This window comes from Lycium barbarum, chromosome 8 (genome assembly GCF_019175385.1).
Source record: "Lycium barbarum isolate Lr01 chromosome 8, ASM1917538v2, whole genome shotgun sequence".
NCBI classification, from domain to species: domain Eukaryota; kingdom Viridiplantae; phylum Streptophyta; class Magnoliopsida; order Solanales; family Solanaceae; genus Lycium; species Lycium barbarum.
In genome coordinates this window covers 103,784,505-103,805,792 of record NC_083344.1, presented here as the reverse complement: position 1 = coordinate 103,805,792, position 21,288 = coordinate 103,784,505, and the positions used below count along the sequence as shown (strand labels likewise).

The window sequence follows — 21,288 nt, the reverse complement described above, 5'->3', positions numbered from 1 at the left end:
TGAGCACGAGGACGTTTTCTGCCTTGAAGATTCTTTTTTCTTTATGTCTTATTTGATATTATGAGACATATTTAGACTATTGATGTATTTTATTACTTCTAGACTTCTAGATTCTAGTTAGAGGCTCTTATATGGTTAGACCAGAATCCTGGGGTGTATTTCTACTGTTTCTGCTTTCTTAAATTATTATCGTGAGACTTCCGTTATACTACTTTCTTCCGTTATTTATTATCTATTTATGTGAGATGTTGGGTTAAGGGTTCGCCTACCAAGGTGGGAAAGGTAGGTGCCCTTATGACTTAGTGAAATTGGGTCGTGACAGTATCTTTGACCATCGTTGGACGCAGTATAGTGATTTTTAGAACAACGTGGTCAACGATAATTGGACGAGGACCAGATGACTTTTCTGAAAAGCTTGGGTTATTTGGAATTTTTTATGTAAGGTTTCGAGGGACTACGGGGTGCGATTCTGGCAACCATTGGAATGTGGTAAGGTGATTTTAGGAATGATGCGGTCAACGATAATTAGACGATGAGAGGATGACTTTCCTGAAAAGCTTGGGTTATTTGGATTTTTTATGTAAGGTTTTGAGAGCTTGAGTGATTTTTGGTGAGCCTTGAAACAGTTTGACTTTAGGGTTTTGTGTGCTTAATGGCATTCTAAGATTTCAGAACCGAACAATGGACCATTCATGTTCAAGGCAAAACATATGTATTTAAGCACATAAATCAAATAGGCACAAAACGCATATTGTATAGCACATAGCATACAAACATTATATATCGCGTCCTAACATGTATGTGACCTTTTTAAGCCAAAGTAAGCCTATCGATTTGAAGGATTTAGATGTCGTTAAGACATTACGTTTGCCCCAAAAATTTTACAGTACTTTATGAATATATTGAATGGGAATACATAGTAAGGTAAAGGGGTATACATCCTAAACGAAGGCACCATGGGGGTCTTTAATCGCCTCTTGGACTTTCCCATCTCCTTTCGGATGAAGTTTAAAAAGTAAAGAAGACAACAAAATTTCCTAACCCCAAGAACAAACGGTCCATACAACGGCATGTACATCCTTCAATTTTTCACATAGTTGGATGCGGTGTCTTCAGTCATAGACCATTTTGACACAAGGTAGTCTTTTAATGGGCTTAGATATGTATCAAATATCCAAGCCCATCTAGGTAAGCATGGGCTAGTCCGTTGGGATTTGGCTTAGCTCTATCTTAGGCAATACTAGAGTGGGCTTTTCAATTGACTTGGGACTCGAGCGGACTACGCGAGGTGAACCGTTGTTTGCTGTTGGATGACTCCGAACCAACTCCACCTTCAACGTGTTCCAAGGAAATATATTTGGATTCTTTTTTTTAGTGAAGGATAGACTGTGAACCCGCGTGTCGTCTTTGAAACCATGTAGTTTTTTGCCAATTTGGCCGATTTTATGATATGCATGCAATGACAGTTATATACAAGAAAGTAAGGAATTAAGCAAACAATTATAAAAAATCACATTATATTGAAACCCTTATGGTTAGAATCTTCGAGCTTCAATGTGTGATTTGTAATTATCTGCTTAAAATTAGTTTAAGATCTTGTATATCATGTCATGGCATATCGTTTGAAATATTTTGGCAAAAATTCCTTTATTTTGAAGAAAGAAGTTAAGTTCCCTTTTAGAAATTCATATAAGATTTGAAATGGTCATTTCATTGCTGGACTAAAACACACCCAAGATTTCACTTGAGTAGATTTTCACTAAATTTTGGTCCAAATGTTATGTCCTTTTTGCCCTTATAAGTTTTCATAAAAGCTCCAAGTGTAGCTCTTTTGTAAAAAATGCCATCCAATTTATACAAGTTATAAAAGGGTCCTTTTCCAATTACAAGTCATTTATCCATTTCGAAGGTCAACCATATCCTATTTAAATCCCTTTCTTTAACTTAGGTCCAAGTAAGGTTCTCTTTATTTATTTTAGTTGAGGTGGGTTTGGTCCCCAAAATAAAGGACCAAATAAACTTTAAGCCGCTTCTTTTCTTTTTCAAATACTCTCTTCCTTTTAAAATTTATCCTTTTTTTGTGCCAACTTTATGTTATATCCTGTATTTTCGTACGTCGGAAAGCGTGCGAGTTAAATGATATTAGTAACGGACTTGAGGTTATCCCCCAAGCTTATAGGTGGTTAAAGTGATGGTACACATGTACCGTAAGGATTTGAGGTTGAACAAATTGAAGAAAACTAAATTTCGTCGAGGTTCAAAATTTATTTGAATAAAATACGGTCCAAGCTATAATATTCTGTATTTTTGGACCAGGAAATTAAACCGTCCAATATGAGAGTATTCAAGAATGAAAAATCAAGAATTCAGGGTATACAAGGAATGAAGTCCCGAAATAATTTTGGATTTAACAAGGGTGACGACGATGATTGAAAATAATATTTTATGTGTGGAAAATGAGGCTATGGACTACGTTATACTACATGATTATGATAACGAGTATATGAAGTGTGCTTAAGAAATTAATTATGCGTAAATGGTTATTTGATGAACTTAGTGAGAAGTTAATTATTTGATTATGGATTAAGTGGATGAATTATTTTGGATGTCACCCCCCTAACGTGGCAGCAACTAGCATGACAAATTTATATATATTGTTATGTGGCATTCTTTAATTAAAGGGATTAGGAGTAGACATCATGATTCCATGCGTACACAAGAGGATAAAATATTTGTGCTTTGTAAAAGAGTTGGATTACAGCACATGGTATGTTTTATCATTACATTAAGCTAGGCATTAAATTAAGGTTTCATTGGTACTATAGTGGAGGACAAAGTGGATGTATGCAGCAACATATGACTATTGCTATGTACTAGTGGACACGTTTTGGAAATGAATGGTAAGCATGGAGTTATTAATTTTGTGGACCCATTTAAATCCCTTTACAGATTTAATATTATCACTTGTTATTGAGGTGGAGCCAATACGGGCAGATTTTTCAATAATGACCCAACCAATTCCCCAAAGTAAAGGAAATTAGTAGAATAAAATCAATTGACTAAATACAACTATAGATTCAGATTTCTTTTTCTTTTGTTGGGCTGGTCACGTGTAGGGCCTAGGGGGCTCATAGATGTATATCACCAAATGAGTCATCTTCCACCTTGTAGTTGAACACATAAACATTTTCTTGAAGTGAAAGCACAAAAAAGCCTCTCGGCCAAAGTTGCTTTTAGCCGAGCAATGGAAGCTCGATGGAGGGAAATTAATGCCTCAGAGTGTTGAAATTATTTAAGAAATTAGCAAGGTTAAGGAGTCAAGTTGATTAAGGTAAGATTTGATCTCTTTTATACACATTTTGGAGACAATTTAAGCTTGTATAAATTTGTAGATATGTGATGAATATAAGAAGTTGTAGATGTTGGTGTTGAAATGTAAATTGAGCCGTGTAGGAGGCTGTTCTAATTAGGCATGGAAAAATTAATTTTAAGTAGTATTTTGGTTGTTGTTATCGTGAATTATGTTGAAGTATACGAGCAGTCCAAAACAGTGGACTGTTTTAGTGCTAGAGGTGAATTTGTATGTGTTGAGTGTTGATTCTTGTTATGAACGTTTAGTGGAAGTGAAGCATAATGATTCAAGTTGAAATTGAGATGAATTGTGGGCTGTTGTAAGAATGGAAATGATGCTAAAACAGTTCCAAGAATCATGAAAGTAATGTCATTAAACATGTTGTTGTCGTTGTAAGGTTTTAGTGTCGACAATGTAGCTATTTGCGTACGAATTTGGTGATATATTTATCGTGTGACTGCTGGTCGTATTTTAGTAAAATTATATGAAATGAAGACATGAAATAATGTGTAAGAATCATATGTGGTTTGCTTGGTATGTTCGTAAACGTTCGCAAGAATTCCGGGCATCTTTATGTTGTTGGTTAGGGACTGTTTTGGGCGTGTTGTTGGTTAGGGACTGTTTTGGACGTGTTGTGGTTAGGAACTGTTTTGGACATGTGTCTTCTTTAAATTGGAAAGACAAATGATAGTTAAGAATATATATTGTATTTACGTTGTTTGGGTTGTTGTAAAGCTGTTACACGAAAACGTTAAGGCTACGGATTATTAGGAGTTACTTGAGAATGTAGTAGCCGTATGTGAATCGTTATGGAATGTTGTGAATGTGGGCTATTTGGAATATTATGTGGGCTGTACGGATTGGTATTGAGCATATGATTATTGACGTTGGATCGGTTGTATGTAGTTGGTTTGAATGCGAACGAAACGTGGTCTAAATGTTTGAAAGGGATTGTTAACGTTAAAGTACGTATTGAATTCCCTCGTAGACTAATTGTAGCTCTTGATATCTTGATATAGGATAAGTGTTTTTGGGCAGCAAGTACAAGTTATAATACGACTAAACGCTAAAGGTATGTAAAGCTTATTCTTTCTTTTCTTGGCATGTCCTAGACGTAAGTATGAAATGATATGAACCTTGGGGTAAATTCTACTCTCTAGTTCCATGCATGACTTATGATTCTATATTTCCTTAATGCTATTGTCACAAGCCTACTATATGATTGACTAATGAATGATGTATAGAAGTTCCTACTCTTAAAGAATTGCACAAATAGAAGCATACTTGACTTTCAAAAAAAAAACTACATCATGGAAATTGATACATGTACATGAAAGCTGAAACGTTCCTTGCTATGGCTTGTAATGAGAGTTGAAAAGAATTGAATATGATTATCATCCTAATATTTTAGAGCTGGTCAGTTACTTATCTATTGTGTCTCAAAAGATGATTTGCATATATGTGGTTGCTTATTATTCTGCTCGTGCTTACCGCTATATCCTTCACTGAGTCCCGGGCCAGGACACGTTTTCGTGCGCATGTTTACTATATTAATCACCGAGTCCCTCACTAGAGGGCCGGGACACGTTATATATATATATGATGATATGATGATATGATGATGTGATGATGTGATGATATGATGATATGATGATATGGAGATGGTGGCCAGGAGGGCATTTATTCCTTATTACCGAGTCCCTCAGGAAAGGGCCGGGACACGTCTATGTTTATGTTTATGATGCTATGATTTTAATTACCGAGTCCCTTATTAAAGGGCCGGGACACGTATATGTTTATGTTTATGATGGTATGATTTTAATTACCGAGTCCCTCATTAAAGGGCCGGGACACGTTATATATGTTATATACAGAATGATTTTGCAGCTTTGATTACAAAATTCTATATTGATATTGATATGAGAATGATACAGATGAAATATGTTCAAAGGCAAGTTTTATAAAATTTTGTTTGTTGCATTGGGTCCTACACACCTTGTCTCAGTATGAGTCTATCACTATGTTTCATGCTTTACTTGCTCAGTACATATTCCGTACTGACCCCCTTTCTTCGGGGGGGCTGCGTTCATGCCCGCAGGTACAGACGCTCATTTCAGAGATCCGCCAGCTTATGATACTTATTCAGCTATTTTTGACTGCTCCTTTGTTCCGGAGCCTAGCTTGTGGTATAACTCCCTTATGTTGAATTCATATGTGTTTATTTGGGTACGGCGGGGCCCTGTCCCGCCATATGATACGGTCATTACTCTTAGAGGTCTGTGGACATCTGTGTGGGTCTGTATATAGTTGTTGTTGCGTTGTATGAACATGACTTATGTTTGGGGCGTACCCATTCGTGATGGCAGCCTTGTCGGCGTGCATTTTGTATATGTTTTGGGGTCGTTGTGCCATTTGTTAGCCTTGTCGGCTTTTGATACATTTGATAGCCTTGTCGGCTTTTGTTATATATATGGATATGGTTGTGCTAAAATGTGTCCGATACAGTTTGATGAAGTTTGAGACGGCATATAGTATTTATGGCCGTATATGCTATTTGGATAAATGTGTTGCGATTTGATATGTTTGTCTGTCTGGGTGCCCAAGTAGGGTACCAGTCGCGGCCCACGGGGCTGGGTCGTGACAGAAGTGGTATCAGAGCGGTCCTTCCTCGGAGTGTCTACAGACCGTGTCTAGTAGAGTCTTGTTTATCGGTGTGTTGTGCACCACATCTATAAACAGGAGGCTACAGGACATTTAGGATGTTACCTTTCTTTCATATCTAAGATCGTGCGATAGAGCCCAGTCATAGGAAATGAAATTCTTTATACTAACATTTGATTTCAGTTGAAGAACGACATCGACAGAAGAAAGCGATTGATGATATTTGAAGTTTCAAAGTATGCAGGTAAGCAAAGGTACGAAAGGTATATGTCGAGTAAGGTATGGAAGTATAATTGAAGGAGAAAGTAAACAGGAAAGTATAATAGGTGCAGTTTGAGTTGGACCTGTGAGGTAAGTCTCGACATCTTTATACTTTTACTTGAAATTGGGAGCCCTGTGCGGCTATGATACGATATAATGTATACATATATATGTTGGCCCTGTGAGGCATTGTTGGTATTTCCTGCGTGCAGGTTTTGGGATAGTAAGAAATACAGAGGAAACTCTGCCAAAATTTTCCTAGAAATAAAAGGAGAATGAGATATGAAAAGCAGAATGAACCAAGAGAAGGAAAGACTACGACTAAGATTGGATATATTTTAAACAAGTTGTACAAGAATATTGGTATGCTAAGAAAGAGACTACATGTGATAGCAATAAAAGAGATTCCCTCGAAATTTTTGTAAGACCCTATGGGACTAGTTTGACATTCGAGGACGAATGTTCTAAAGGGGGGGAGGATGTTATATCCTGTATTTTCGTACGTCGGAAAGCGTGCGAGTTAAATGATATTAGTAACGGACTTGAGGTTATCCCCCAAGCTTATAGGTGGTTAAAGTGATGGTACACATGTACCGTAAGGATTTGAGGTTGAACAAATTGAAGAAAACTAAATTTCGTCGAGGTTCAAAATTTATTTGAATAAAATACGGTCCAAGCTATAATATTCTGTATTTTTGGACCAGGAAATTAAACCGTCCAATATGAGAGTATTCAAGAATGAAAAATCAAGAATTCAGGGTATACAAGGAATGAAGTCCCGAAATAATTTTGGATTTAACAAGGGTGACGACGATGATTGAAAATAATATTTTATGTGTGGAAAATGAGGCTATGGACTACGTTATACTACATGATTATGATAACGAGTATATGAAGTGTGCTTAAGAAATTAATTATGCGTAAATGGTTATTTGATGAACTTAGTGAGAAGTTAATTATTTGATTATGGATTAAGTGGATGAATTATTTTGGATGTCACCCCCCTAACGTGGCAGCAACTAGCATGACAAATTTATATATATTGTTATGTGGCATTCTTTAATTAAAGGGATTAGGAGTAGACATCATGATTCCATGCGTACACAAGAGGATAAAATATTTGTGCTTTGTAAAAGAGTTGGATTACAGCACATGGTATGTTTTATCATTACATTAAGCTAGGCATTAAATTAAGGTTTCATTGGTACTATAGTGGAGGACAAAGTGGATGTATGCAGCAACATATGACTATTGCTATGTACTAGTGGACACGTTTTGGAAATGAATGGTAAGCATGGAGTTATTAATTTTGTGGACCCATTTAAATCCCTTTACAGATTTAATATTATCACTTGTTATTGAGGTGGAGCCAATACGGGCAGATTTTTCAATAATGACCCAACCAATTCCCCAAAGTAAAGGAAATTAGTAGAATAAAATCAATTGACTAAATACAACTATAGATTCAGATTTCTTTTTCTTTTGTTGGGCTGGTCACGTGTAGGGCCTAGGGGGCTCATAGATGTATATCACCAAATGAGTCATCTTCCACCTTGTAGTTGAACACATAAACATTTTCTTGAAGTGAAAGCACAAAAAAGCCTCTCGGCCAAAGTTGCTTTTAGCCGAGCAATGGAAGCTCGATGGAGGGAAATTAATGCCTCAGAGTGTTGAAATTATTTAAGAAATTAGCAAGGTTAAGGAGTCAAGTTGATTAAGGTAAGATTTGATCTCTTTTATACACATTTTGGAGACAATTTAAGCTTGTATAAATTTGTAGATATGTGATGAATATAAGAAGTTGTAGATGTTGGTGTTGAAATGTAAATTGAGCCGTGTAGGAGGCTGTTCTAATTAGGCATGGAAAAATTAATTTTAAGTAGTATTTTGGTTGTTGTTATCGTGAATTATGTTGAAGTATACGAGCAGTCCAAAACAGTGGACTGTTTTAGTGCTAGAGGTGAATTTGTATGTGTTGAGTGTTGATTCTTGTTATGAACGTTTAGTGGAAGTGAAGCATAATGATTCAAGTTGAAATTGAGATGAATTGTGGGCTGTTGTAAGAATGGAAATGATGCTAAAACAGTTCCAAGAATCATGAAAGTAATGTCATTAAACATGTTGTTGTCGTTGTAAGGTTTTAGTGTCGACAATGTAGCTATTTGCGTACGAATTTGGTGATATATTTATCGTGTGACTGCTGGTCGTATTTTAGTAAAATTATATGAAATGAAGACATGAAATAATGTGTAAGAATCATATGTGGTTTGCTTGGTATGTTCGTAAACGTTCGCAAGAATTCCGGGCATCTTTATGTTGTTGGTTAGGGACTGTTTTGGGCGTGTTGTTGGTTAGGGACTGTTTTGGACGTGTTGTGGTTAGGAACTGTTTTGGACATGTGTCTTCTTTAAATTGGAAAGACAAATGATAGTTAAGAATATATATTGTATTTACGTTGTTTGGGTTGTTGTAAAGCTGTTACACGAAAACGTTAAGGCTACGGATTATTAGGAGTTACTTGAGAATGTAGTAGCCGTATGTGAATCGTTATGGAATGTTGTGAATGTGGGCTATTTGGAATATTATGTGGGCTGTACGGATTGGTATTGAGCATATGATTATTGACGTTGGATCGGTTGTATGTAGTTGGTTTGAATGCGAACGAAACGTGGTCTAAATGTTTGAAAGGGATTGTTAACGTTAAAGTACGTATTGAATTCCCTCGTAGACTAATTGTAGCTCTTGATATCTTGATATAGGATAAGTGTTTTTGGGCAGCAAGTACAAGTTATAATACGACTAAACGCTAAAGGTATGTAAAGCTTATTCTTTCTTTTCTTGGCATGTCCTAGACGTAAGTATGAAATGATATGAACCTTGGGGTAAATTCTACTCTCTAGTTCCATGCATGACTTATGATTCTATATTTCCTTAATGCTATTGTCACAAGCCTACTATATGATTGACTAATGAATGATGTATAGAAGTTCCTACTCTTAAAGAATTGCACAAATAGAAGCATACTTGACTTTCAAAAAAAAAAACTACATCATGGAAATTGATACATGTACATGAAAGCTGAAACGTTCCTTGCTATGGCTTGTAATGAGAGTTGAAAAGAATTGAATATGATTATCATCCTAATATTTTAGAGCTGGTCAGTTACTTATCTATTGTGTCTCAAAAGATGATTTGCATATATGTGGTTGCTTATTATTCTGCTCGTGCTTACCGCTATATCCTTCACTGAGTCCCGGGCCAGGACACGTTTTCGTGCGCATGTTTACTATATTAATCACCGAGTCCCTCACTAGAGGGCCGGGACACGTTATATATATATATGATGATATGATGATATGATGATGTGATGATGTGATGATATGATGATATGATGATATGGAGATGGTGGCCAGGAGGGCATTTATTCCTTATTACCGAGTCCCTCAGGAAAGGGCCGGGACACGTCTATGTTTATGTTTATGATGCTATGATTTTAATTACCGAGTCCCTTATTAAAGGGCCGGGACACGTATATGTTTATGTTTATGATGATATGATTTTAATTACCGAGTCCCTCATTAAAGGGCCGGGACACGTTATATATGTTATATACAGAATGATTTTGCAGCTTTGATTACAAAATTCTATATTGATATTGATATGAGAATGATACAGATGAAATATGTTCAAAGGCAAGTTTTATAAAATTTTGTTTGTTGCATTGGGTCCTACACACCTTGTCTCAGTATGAGTCTATCACTATGTTTCATGCTTTACTTGCTCAGTACATATTCCGTACTGACCCCCTTTCTTCGGGGGGGCTGCGTTCATGCCCGCAGGTACAGACGCTCATTTCAGAGATCCGCCAGCTTATGATACTTATTCAGCTATTTTTGACTGCTCCTTTGTTCCGGAGCCTAGCTTGTGGTATAACTCCCTTATGTTGAATTCATATGTGTTTATTTGGGTACGGCGGGGCCCTGTCCCGCCATATGATACGGTCATTACTCTTAGAGGTCTGTGGACATCTGTGTGGGTCTGTATATAGTTGTTGTTGCGTTGTATGAACAAGACTTATGTTTGGGGCGTACCCATTCGTGATGGCAGCCTTGTCGGCGTGCATTTTGTATATGTTTTGGGGTCGTTGTGCCATTTGTTAGCCTTGTCGGCTTTTGATACATTTGATAGCCTTGTCGGCTTTTGTTATATATATGGATATGGTTGTGCTAAAATGTGTCCGATACAGTTTGATGAAGTTTGATACGGCATATAGTATTTATGGCCGTATATGCTATTTGGATAAATGTGTTGCGATTTGATATGTTTGTCTGTCTGGGTGCCCAAGTAGGGTACCAGTCGCGGCCCACGGGGCTGGGTCGTGACACTTTATAAGTGGGAAAAGGTTGATTTTTGAAAGGCTATTCTCTTTGAAAAAATTTCAAACACTTGTTTATTTCCAATTTGATTAAGACCATTTCTTTATCTTTTGTTGGGTCCTAGTTTGAAAATATGTTTGGGTTCGTTGCCGTTCTAAACGACATACGCATCGTTTTGCCTAATTTTCAACTAGGTTCCAACCAAAGGGTTTTCAATAATACACAAGTTTTTATAAGTATATACATGTATACAAATTGCAAAAGATAAATAAAGAGAGGGAGAAAGTGTCACACCCCGACTTTACTAGGGTGTGATGGGCACCCGACCCCATATCCGGAGTCGACCGAACCCGCTGACTCTTATTACATACATAATCTTTTGGAGTTCTAAATCATTTAAACATGAAATACATAATAAAGCTTTCCGAAACATTCTTTTGTTGCTTTCAAATCAAATAAAATCTGTAACCATGCAGAACTTATATCATAATACAAACTGACACACTGACTCCCGATACCCACGACTCTGTCTGCAAAGTCTCTAACTTCGAACAAAACCTCATAGCATAATACGCTGACTCGACTACACTCCAGGGCCAAATGGAGCTCGCCAACTTCGCTGGAACGTCTCTATAATAGCTTCAACTTATCTGGGTGTACCTGCGCGGCATGAAACGCAGCCCCCGAAGAAAAGGGGTCAGTACGAACAATGTACCGAGTATGTAAGGCAAGAGTAGTAACATAAGATCATGGAAAAAGACATAAAGAACAGTATAGAGTAAGAAAATGACCCGTACCTCTGTTTGCCTCTTAAGGCAGATATCATGTAAGCTAACTTTACCTTTTTGAAACAACATATAAATATTTACAAGTAAACTCTGTCCGACCGTACAGGTACGGTGTACTTCTGTCTGAGCATATCATGAGATAAAAGAGTAACCTGTATACCTGAGTGCCCCTTAGGGCGGATGCCATGCATGCTAGCTTTCCTTTGAAAACATTTCTTTTTCATATATAGAAAATAGAACATATCATATCATATCATATCATGTCATATCATAGCGCCGAACAACGTCGGCTCGCCCACATAGCGCCGAAATACGTCGGCTCGCCCATATATCCCGCGTCTGGGATGATAACGCCAGCTGACCAGGTGGCAATGCGTCTATAGCGCAACATATGGCCCTCCCCCCCCCCCCCCCCCCCATATACATATATCCCTTTCCCCCCTCCCCCATATACATATACATATACATATACATATATAGCATGCATAAGAGCCCAAGGAAAGTCATGTATCTATCGGAGTGACATAAGGTCGGTAACCTCCGATCGCATTATGGAATAATCATGGTCGCTTTGTCTCACCTTGGAGGAACAAGTATTATAAGGCGAGACTATCAACGGAAAATAGCATTAAAAGAAGACATAGAATGAAATCATGGACATCATCGACGTCAATTCATATGCTTTGAAATCTTTAGAAATTAGGGTCATAACTAAGTAATAGAATTAAGGGTCAAGAACTATCTGAATATTCTCATATTCATATTGAATCCATAACTTGAGACTTTCAAACATGAAACCATTCTCATCATGATCATCATAGACATATTCTTATCTTTGACATCATCATTATCATTATAAAAGCATGTCCGTCGTTGTAGTCATAAAAGCTTACAAGTCATAGACCTTTGTCTTGGAAAAGTATGGACATCTTGGAAATCATTTATGAATTATTAGAAAGAAAATTATGCCTTAGAATCCTAGACTTGATGGAGTTACCTACGAAAGTTTTAGAACATTCCGGTTCCGTTTGTGAAAGTTGCATATATTCAAGCTACTTTTCCAATTAAACATAGAGTGTCTAATTCAATTCTATTGAATGAATAAGGGTCAAATTCAAACTCGGATTACTAGAAATAGAGTTGTCCCCGAGGCTCGTATCCAAACCTATTATGTCTAAGACATGCCAAAGAAGGAAGGGTAAGGCCTTACATACCTTTTCCGCTCCTTACGCTTCTCCAAATTCAAGTTCCAAATTCTCCAAAATCTACATTTGGTCACATTTACCAAACATTGATTAGGGCATTTAGAAGTTGAATCTTAAAATAACACTTGTCTACCGAAATTTTGGCAGCATCTCCCCTATAAATACATTATCCCCGATAATTTAACTCGGCTAATTTCACAACAACAAATCCGAGAATGGAACTCGGCCACATTATCAACAATAACAATACCAACAATCGTGCCAAAAACATCAACAATCCATTTAACATACATTCCAACATTAGTAGCTCTTTTTACATAACCCAACAACATTTCCTTTCTTCCGTATTCATGAAACATAACCCAACTTACAACCTTCCAAACAAATGTCTCACTTCCAAGTTCATGCGTTATATTTATATCCTACACACTATCACATATAAGAAACCATACCAATGTCACACTAACTTTTTCCATAATCCACAAACAATCACAACTTCACTTCTAGCCATTTAATTCTCATTTTACATCATGGGATTCACAACGACATCAACTAGAATATCAAATGAAATCAATTCATCATAGGTTACCAAAACATCACCATTCTCGGCCACAACACTACATACATATTTCCATGAATTTTTCATCTTTTTCTATGCATTACAACAACAAGCAACACACTACATAAAATTAATTCAATCTTCCCACACCATAACACATACACACGGCCACAACTCCACATCCACATTTTCATGACTTTCATTCATTTCTACGCACTTCAACATGCACCAAACATCCATGACACATAAAGGAAGATTGATTCTTACCTTTTTCCACTTGCTTCTTCAACTCGACTAGGTTATGGATTTGTGCCAACGAATGATTTTCTTGCTCCAATGACTCTTCCACGTTATAGAGGACCCTCCAATTACTTGAAATGTAAGAAGAAAATAATTCTTCATTGAACTCTCCTCCATGACCCATGTTCGGCCACCATGGCCGAACCTCCTTCTCTTTCTCTTTTCTTTTTGTTTTCTTTCTTTCTTTCTCTCTTCCTCCAAGTTTCTTGAATTATAAGATGACCCCTTATATATATATATATATATATATATATATATAACCTCTTCTAATTTTATATAAGCACATGGCCTTTATCTCCAATTTTCTAGAGTTTTCTTCAAATTAAATAAAGATGACCAATGTCTTGTTTTATAAGCTTTGACCCATATGTATAATTACATAGTCAAAAGAGACACACCACCTTAGGTTGGACGACCACTTTGGCCCCTTCAAGATATTTCTTGAACACTTTTGGGTCCTCCAAGAACATTCTTGAACATTATGTCAAATTACCATTTTACCCCTAGCCTTCCATAATATTACCCTAAGCTCCCTTGCAAATTTCCCTTTTTACCCTTTGTCTTTCTCAATATTTCTACACCACCAATGTCCATAAATAATATTCATAACCAACTCGTACATTAAAATAAATTTGGAAAATGGTCATCCCCTTAACTTACCACGACTACCTTAAAGTATCCAAACGTATAGAATACGGGATATAACAGAAAGAGGGGAAGGTAGAGAAAGGTTAGTAAGCTAATCCTATTTCCTCGCCTTCTTAGACCTCTAATGCATTCACGCTCCTTTCTAATTCCTCATCCAAAGCTCCAAGTATCCAAGTCCTTGCCTCATCTTTGTAACATTATACAACGATTTTGTGGTGGGCCACTATAGCGGTCACTTGACCGCTATAGCGGTACCGCTGCAGTGGCATGATGACCACTGTAGCGGTCGACCTAAAACAGTGGCCCGAATTTTATATACTTAGTTTTATTTTCTCTTTTCACAAAACACCAACACACTTCCCAACAAGCACCTAGAGAGAATTTTCAAGCTAGTGCAAAATGACCTTGAGAGGTAAGTTCCATTGCTTTTCTTTCTATCATTCCCTTCCCTTCTTTATTGTAATCATCTTTATGGGTCTTTAATGGTGAAAGTGAAGTAGAAACCCTAGAATGTCAATAAACCTTCTAAACTTGATGGGTTGGGGTTATTATCACTTATTTATCATTTAAATGGATCGATTAGTTGCTATTTGTCATAAATTGAACATGTTATTTGTCATAAATTGAACATTTAGAATCGTAAACTAAGGGATTTGAGACCTAGGGTTCTATAAAAATGGTGTGTTTGCCATAGAAAACTGGTTGTAATGGGATTTTTTAATAGAATGTTGTATAAAGTGATGGTCAATGAATACTAGGGGCCTTGATAGGTTGTTTAACACCTAGAAAATCATCCACTCTTAGAATGGGGAAAGGGAAGGGTATTCTTCCTTTGGTATTTGAAAATTGAGCAATGTGACTCATTGAGCCTTCTATTTTTAGACCGTGAACGTATTAAGGCTTTGAGGAAAGGAAAGGCTGTAGCAGAGTAACTTGCGTGTTCCAGCTGTACTTTGAGGTAGGTTATGGTTTACTTAAGTTAGACTTTGGTTAGTTGATTGTATGTTCGGTGATCTCCTTAAGAGAAAGCATGTCTAGTTTTTACGCATGGTATTATGTGGTCAAATTCCTACGTGAATGTGATTGATTGATTGTGTAGGCTCCGTGCCATTATTCCAGTGTGATTAAATCTACAATGGATGTATTGTAATGAGAAGCTAATATAATCTTCTCAAGGGTATTGTGACATGAAATGATGAGTTGATTATAGATATTAGAGAGATAAGAAACACTGTTTTGTAAGAGGTATGGAAAGACACTCATGTGACCTAGATTATGGGCTCGTGATTAGAGGATCGTTCCTGAAATGAAAGGTACTTTGATATGTCCTGCGACCGAGGTTCATTCCGGGGTGGGGGTTTGTGCTCGGGTCAGAGGAGTGGATCCCGAATGGGTGATACATGGACACCATGGGTCCCCTGCAGGTTATGGCTACTGAGCTGAGACATCAGCTAGCATGTCTGTACAACGAGTGAGGTTATTGTGGTAACTTTATTTCCGTTGTGACTTGCGTGATTGTGATGCTTGACATCTTAGTGATTTGATTGTGATTGTTCTTGGTTGACTTGCTCTGATTTATTGATATTCATGACTGTTGACTGGCTTGTTTATTTCTATTGATTTTACGAAATATGCACGATACAAATCTTAGTCGGCCTATGATATCTAGCGGTACATAGTGTTTATACTGATACTACTTTGCTGCATTCTTTGAGTGCAGATTGTGATATAGAGACCGTTGCTCGTCCTCACATCTAGCGTGGAGGATGTTTGTTGATAGATTTTGGGTGAGCTTCTTCCCATGCCAGGCCGCCCGAAGATCTTCTTGCTATGATGTCCTTTCGTACTCTGGACATTATGGATTACTTACTTGTTAGACTTCAGATTCTTAGACATGTTTTTAGCTTAGAGTCATGTACGAAGACTTTCGAATTTTGGGGATTTTAATCCTTAGAACTTCCGCACTTATTTCAGCATTTATGACATGATTTACCTTGTTCTTTTATTGTTAAATGAGTAATAATATTTTAACTTGGTTAATATAAAATCGGATTGGATGGAAGGTGTCTTGTATGTTGGTTCGCCCACTAGGATTTAGATGGGTGTCAGTCATGGCGGGTTAGGTCGTGACATCTTTTAACAATAAATAGCAATAAATTAAGTTAACAATATTCAAACCAATCATTATTATACCCCCTTCACTAGAAGTATAGACTAATAGTCAAGCACTATACTTAGCAAGTACAATTCTTCATTGTATTCTCTGTGGGATTCGATCCCAACATTGTTGGATTCTATATTTGACAACGACCGCTTACTCCTATTTTAAAAGGTGCAATTTGAGCGTATTAAATTTTGGATCCGTTGCTGGGGAATACGGTCTAGAAATTTACCAATTAGTGTAAAACTCTACTTTTAGTCTTTATTTCTCTTCTTACGTTCTTGTTGTTGATTATGTCGATTTAGATGAAATGATGGACACTGATTCCGATGATGGCATGGTAGAGGAGACTGGGTATGCAGCTGCTATCCGCCCACCTCCGGTCCAAGGGAGCGCAAGTTTCCATATAAATAACACCATGTTGCACCTACTCTACACTAAGGGCTTATTCGGAGGTCTAGCCAATGCTGACCCGAATAGGCACCTTAAGAACCTTCTTGGGGTGTACGTCTCAGGCGAGACTGTCAAGTTGAGGCTTTTCCGTTCTCTCTCATGGGGGAGGCCACCGCATGATTGGATGATCTTCCGGCCGGGTCTATCATGACTTGGGCGGAATTGACTCAAGCTTTCCTCAAGAAGCTCTTCCCTCCATCCCGGATGTTGTAACTCCGTGACGAAATCAACAACTTTCATCAACTTCCGGTTGAGGCTTGGAATCGATTTAAAAAGCAAGTCAAGAGTTGTCCAAAGCATGGGTTTCCCGATAGCGTTCTTCTCCAAACATTTTATCAGTTACTTGATTCGGTCAACAAGTCGGTGGCCAATAATATTGCGGGTAGGTCCATGATGGACAATTGTTATGATGTTATGAGTTCTCTCTTGGACAAATTAACCGAGACCAACGAAGCTTGGTATACTAGAGAGGCGAAAGTAGTTGGAAGAGGTCCTTCCAAAGTTGTATTGTCTCGGGAGACAATCAAGAAGGAGGAAGAGAGAGATGAAACAAGGCAAAGTTGGTCACTCAAATGGAGCTTCTCATGAAGCATGTGTTGGGTGTGTAATGGTTCACATTTTCGCATGCAGGGTTAGCGCTCGGAAAAGCTACTTCGAAATCGTTGGTGCTTTTTCGGACTTTGTTTTAAAAGAGTCGCCAGCTAATTTTTAGGAAATTAGGAAAACCGGTTTTGAAGGGTTTATTCATACACTGTGAAAAATCCTTCTTAATCCAAAGTTCTAGGTAAGGGTTCTGGTAATCCCCTAGGGAAAGTGTTAGGCACCCTAGTATTAAGGATCCGTACTACACAGTTGACCTTCGAGTTCCAATGTGTGAGTATTTGCATGAACAGTTTATTTAGTGTTTATTTCCCGCAAAAGAATTGTCATATAGCATATCATTTTTTCTTAAAAAAAAGTTGAATATATCCCCTTTATATACAGGGTATTTAGGTTTGGATTTATGACATCCAGGTACAAATAATTCCTTTTATATATAAGGATAATAGTCTTACTTATAGTAAAGGAAAAGTAGAGGGTTCATTTATTTAATGGTTTTTGAGTATTCAAATTTTATCCATGCTTTCACACGTGAACCGGGTTAATCCGTCTAATACGCTTTCAGAATATCCTTACCTAAAGTTTGTATGAATTAAGCATTATCTTAATTGCTTAGACTCTTAAAAAACTTTACATATTTGGTGTGATTTGTTTCTAGGAAGAAAAGTGGATTATACCAGTGATTAATACATCTCATTTATATATCCCTTTTTTAAAACTACTTGCATTTTTATATCTATTTTATCCTAAGTTTTAATTAAGGGACAGGAACTTCCTTTCAAGTGAAAATCATTTCCTTTTATAATAAAAATGACTAGTCTATTTCAAATTGTGGGCCTTCGCCCCAAAATACCGACTGGTTTGATAAAAAACGGCATGGTGGGCCTTTTGAAACAAATGACCTGATTTAAAAAATATAGAGCACTTGGATTGATTTAGCCAAGTCAATTCCTATTTCTAATTATCTTGAAATGTAGGTCTTTGGTCAGGTTTATTTAATCACAAATTTATACAAAAAAATCAAGTGAGCATTCTTTGGTTTAAAAAAGATCCTCTTATCATTTGGTTTTAAAAATGCCGAGCAGAGTGGGTTTCAACCCTACATAATTTAATGAATATATTTTTTCTAGAGAAAACTTTAGTGGGTTGCAGCCTAAAATACCAAAGTTGTCTTACCAAAACCCAGAAAAAAGTGCTTTTCAAAAATGCTTTGAGAAGTAAAGCCCTCTTTTTGCCTAATTTATTTTTTCTCTAGAGTTTTCACATATTTGTTTGATATTTTTTGCATGTTTGAGAAAACCTCTTAGTTTATTACTTATTCAAACTGTAGTGTCAATCTGCTATTTTTTGAAAGATTTTATACAACCAGTACGTGTTTCCAATTTTTTTAAAAAAAAAAATCAGCTGCTAGAGTCAATACTAAACCACGTATGTACCGTTTTCCTAAGATGCCTAATTCGTAATAAAAAGGTTCCAATAATTCTGTGGGTTTACAAGCAATCAAAAATACAAGAATAAAATATGTGCAACAATATTATGGAGATAAACGAAATGGAGTGTACCAAACCCCAACCATTTTTACCCATGATTGGGCCTTCAATATGTTAGCTTCTCTTTCCTCTTTGGACTCAAAGACGTTTGAAAGATGTATTCCTTATTGGGATTTTAGCCCAACAAGGCGGCTAGACCTCGGCCAGAGTGGCCATGCAGTGGAGGAGGGAAAAAAAAAAGGACCCCGGTTAGTTTATATTTTTCTGTCCTTATCACACGTATAATACACACACACATATATGCAAGGTATGCTATTGTTCTACTAGTCCTATTCTATGTGTGAACTTACTACATATGTATACATAGTATATCACACTTACCCAAAGGACCATGTGAAGCACATGTGTTCTATGCTTTCAGACATAAAACATCCCAAATTAGGTGGTGGAAAGTCAAGTCATCACCCCTTTTTTATCTGAATGCCGCACAAGTTCCAAGAGGTTTTATGAACCTCTGGCATGGCTGGTCATCGGGGAAGGGTTCAAACTAGACTCCCTTTACCTAACATGCATCTCAAATCATAACCCAAGAGAACACAGCTTCACATGCATCACCACATGGCCTTAGGGCAAAAAGAAATATACCCAATATACAAATGTATTGAATAACTATTATCTTAAGAGCATAATTGGGGCCAGTGAGCAGAAAAAATAACTGAGACATGAGACACAAGTAATTTCTGTGATCATAGCAGAGTCCAGACTCAACTTAACCAAACAAATCTCGGCAAATTAATCATATATGGCTCCTAGCAACATGAGATCAGATAGATGTGGCAAAGCATGTGAAAACTCAAAGGGGAATCCCCCTCTAAACATAGTGTTATCATAGTAAATTCATCATACATAAGGTGTGCCTACAACTGTATAGACCTGAATCCTAAATGGCTTCTAATGGTTTATGGACACTTCAAATAGATACTTGATTCTCTTCAAGATTACATAGTCCAAACTCTGAGTGATTACTCTCATAGAAAACAAGATAAGTTGATGGGTGTATATCACAGTCTAAACAACTATAGCTTAATCAAAATCAAGCAAGCATAGCTTAGAATCTTTCATCAATACACATTTTCACAGAACATAATGCAAGTCATATACAACACTGAAGACCTAAATGGAAACATTTGTAGAACTAACTGTCCAGGCCCCTTTTAAACCACTGAGTTTTTATGTAGGTTATATGAATCCTAAGTCTAATCAGTCATCCTTATTTTAAATAGCATAAACAAGTAGGCAGATGACTGTCTCAAAATGTTTATGTTCTTCATTCTTTAAACTGTTCTGGCACTTCCCTTGACACTACCTTATTGGCAGGAAATTTCAGTTGACTTAAGTGATGCACTTGGCTATGACAGGACTCTTAGCCTTTACCTTCCTTAAAAAATTGATTAAGTTTCACATATTCCAAACTTCACATGCACAGGAGGAAAACAACTTCATTTTTAGCTTATCTAGAATGAGACTAACTTCATCTATTACATGATTCTTTGCATCAAGGTTCAAGTAACTTAATTCAGAAAAAAGAAACAAGATAGCAAGAAAGCATGGTCTAGAATTCAGAGATATCATATGTGTAAGAAGAAGGCCAAATATACCCCTCTCCTTTGACCTATCATGTTGCCATGATCGCAATGGCACGATGGGCCTTCTTGCCTTTCAATAATCATTTATTGAAGCTTAAGGTAAAAGGGCAAGGAACAAGTTACTTTCAGAACAACAAGTTATGATTACAAATTCACACAAGATACACATAACATCCAGATTACAAGCCTGATTTACTAAAGTTGTTAAGTGTCACCAGATCCTTTTCACAGAGGGGAAGGATTCTTCCCTTTTTATTTGTCAAGACAGACACTATTCAGAATAAAAGAAAATTCTTTCCAATTTTTTTACTTACAAATCCTAACCAGTCTAAATACTCCCCTTAAGGCATAATAAGGCAGACACAACATACAAAGTAATCCAGTTTTTAGATTCAGCAGCTTCAACAAGACGATCTCTAAGTGTAAAAGGGAAGAGGCTATACCCCATAACTTGAGAGGGAGGCCATGACAACCTCTTATTTGGGAGAAAAGGTACTATGGGTCAAGCAAATGATTGACCCTTTCCAAGTCTCTCCTAAGGTGTCTTTAAAAGACCTTCCCTGTCTAGTTAAGTGGCTCCCAGCCTTATATCATGCAGTTATGTCCTTTCATTACTTCTTTTTCAATCACAGATTAAACAACATTAGGCCGTCCACAAGTCAAACAGTCAAATTGTTTCCCCTTTTCTCATTCTTAAAGACTATTTACCCCTATTTCATTTCTTCATACTCTTCTTGCTTAGATTGTTATCATAAAACTTCTTTTCATCTGTTTCTATATTTTGTGCC

The 21,288-nt window shown here is 36.9% G+C and overlaps 2 long non-coding RNA genes across 2 annotated transcripts; both read left to right on the top strand.

Annotated features, from left to right (window-relative positions):
* Positions 1-2,434: 2,434 nt before the first annotated feature.
* LOC132605211 (uncharacterized) lies at positions 2,435-5,845 on the top strand. The gene is made up of 3 exons (XR_009569099.1): positions 2,435-3,331; positions 4,372-4,424; positions 5,451-5,845. It is a non-coding gene; the product is annotated as an uncharacterized LOC132605211 (long non-coding RNA).
* A 1,251-nt stretch (positions 5,846-7,096) lies between these two features.
* Positions 7,097-10,508, top strand: LOC132605210 (uncharacterized). Its single transcript, XR_009569098.1, has 3 exons — positions 7,097-7,993; positions 9,034-9,086; positions 10,114-10,508. It is a non-coding gene; the product is annotated as an uncharacterized LOC132605210 (long non-coding RNA).
* Positions 10,509-21,288: the final 10,780 nt, after the last annotated feature.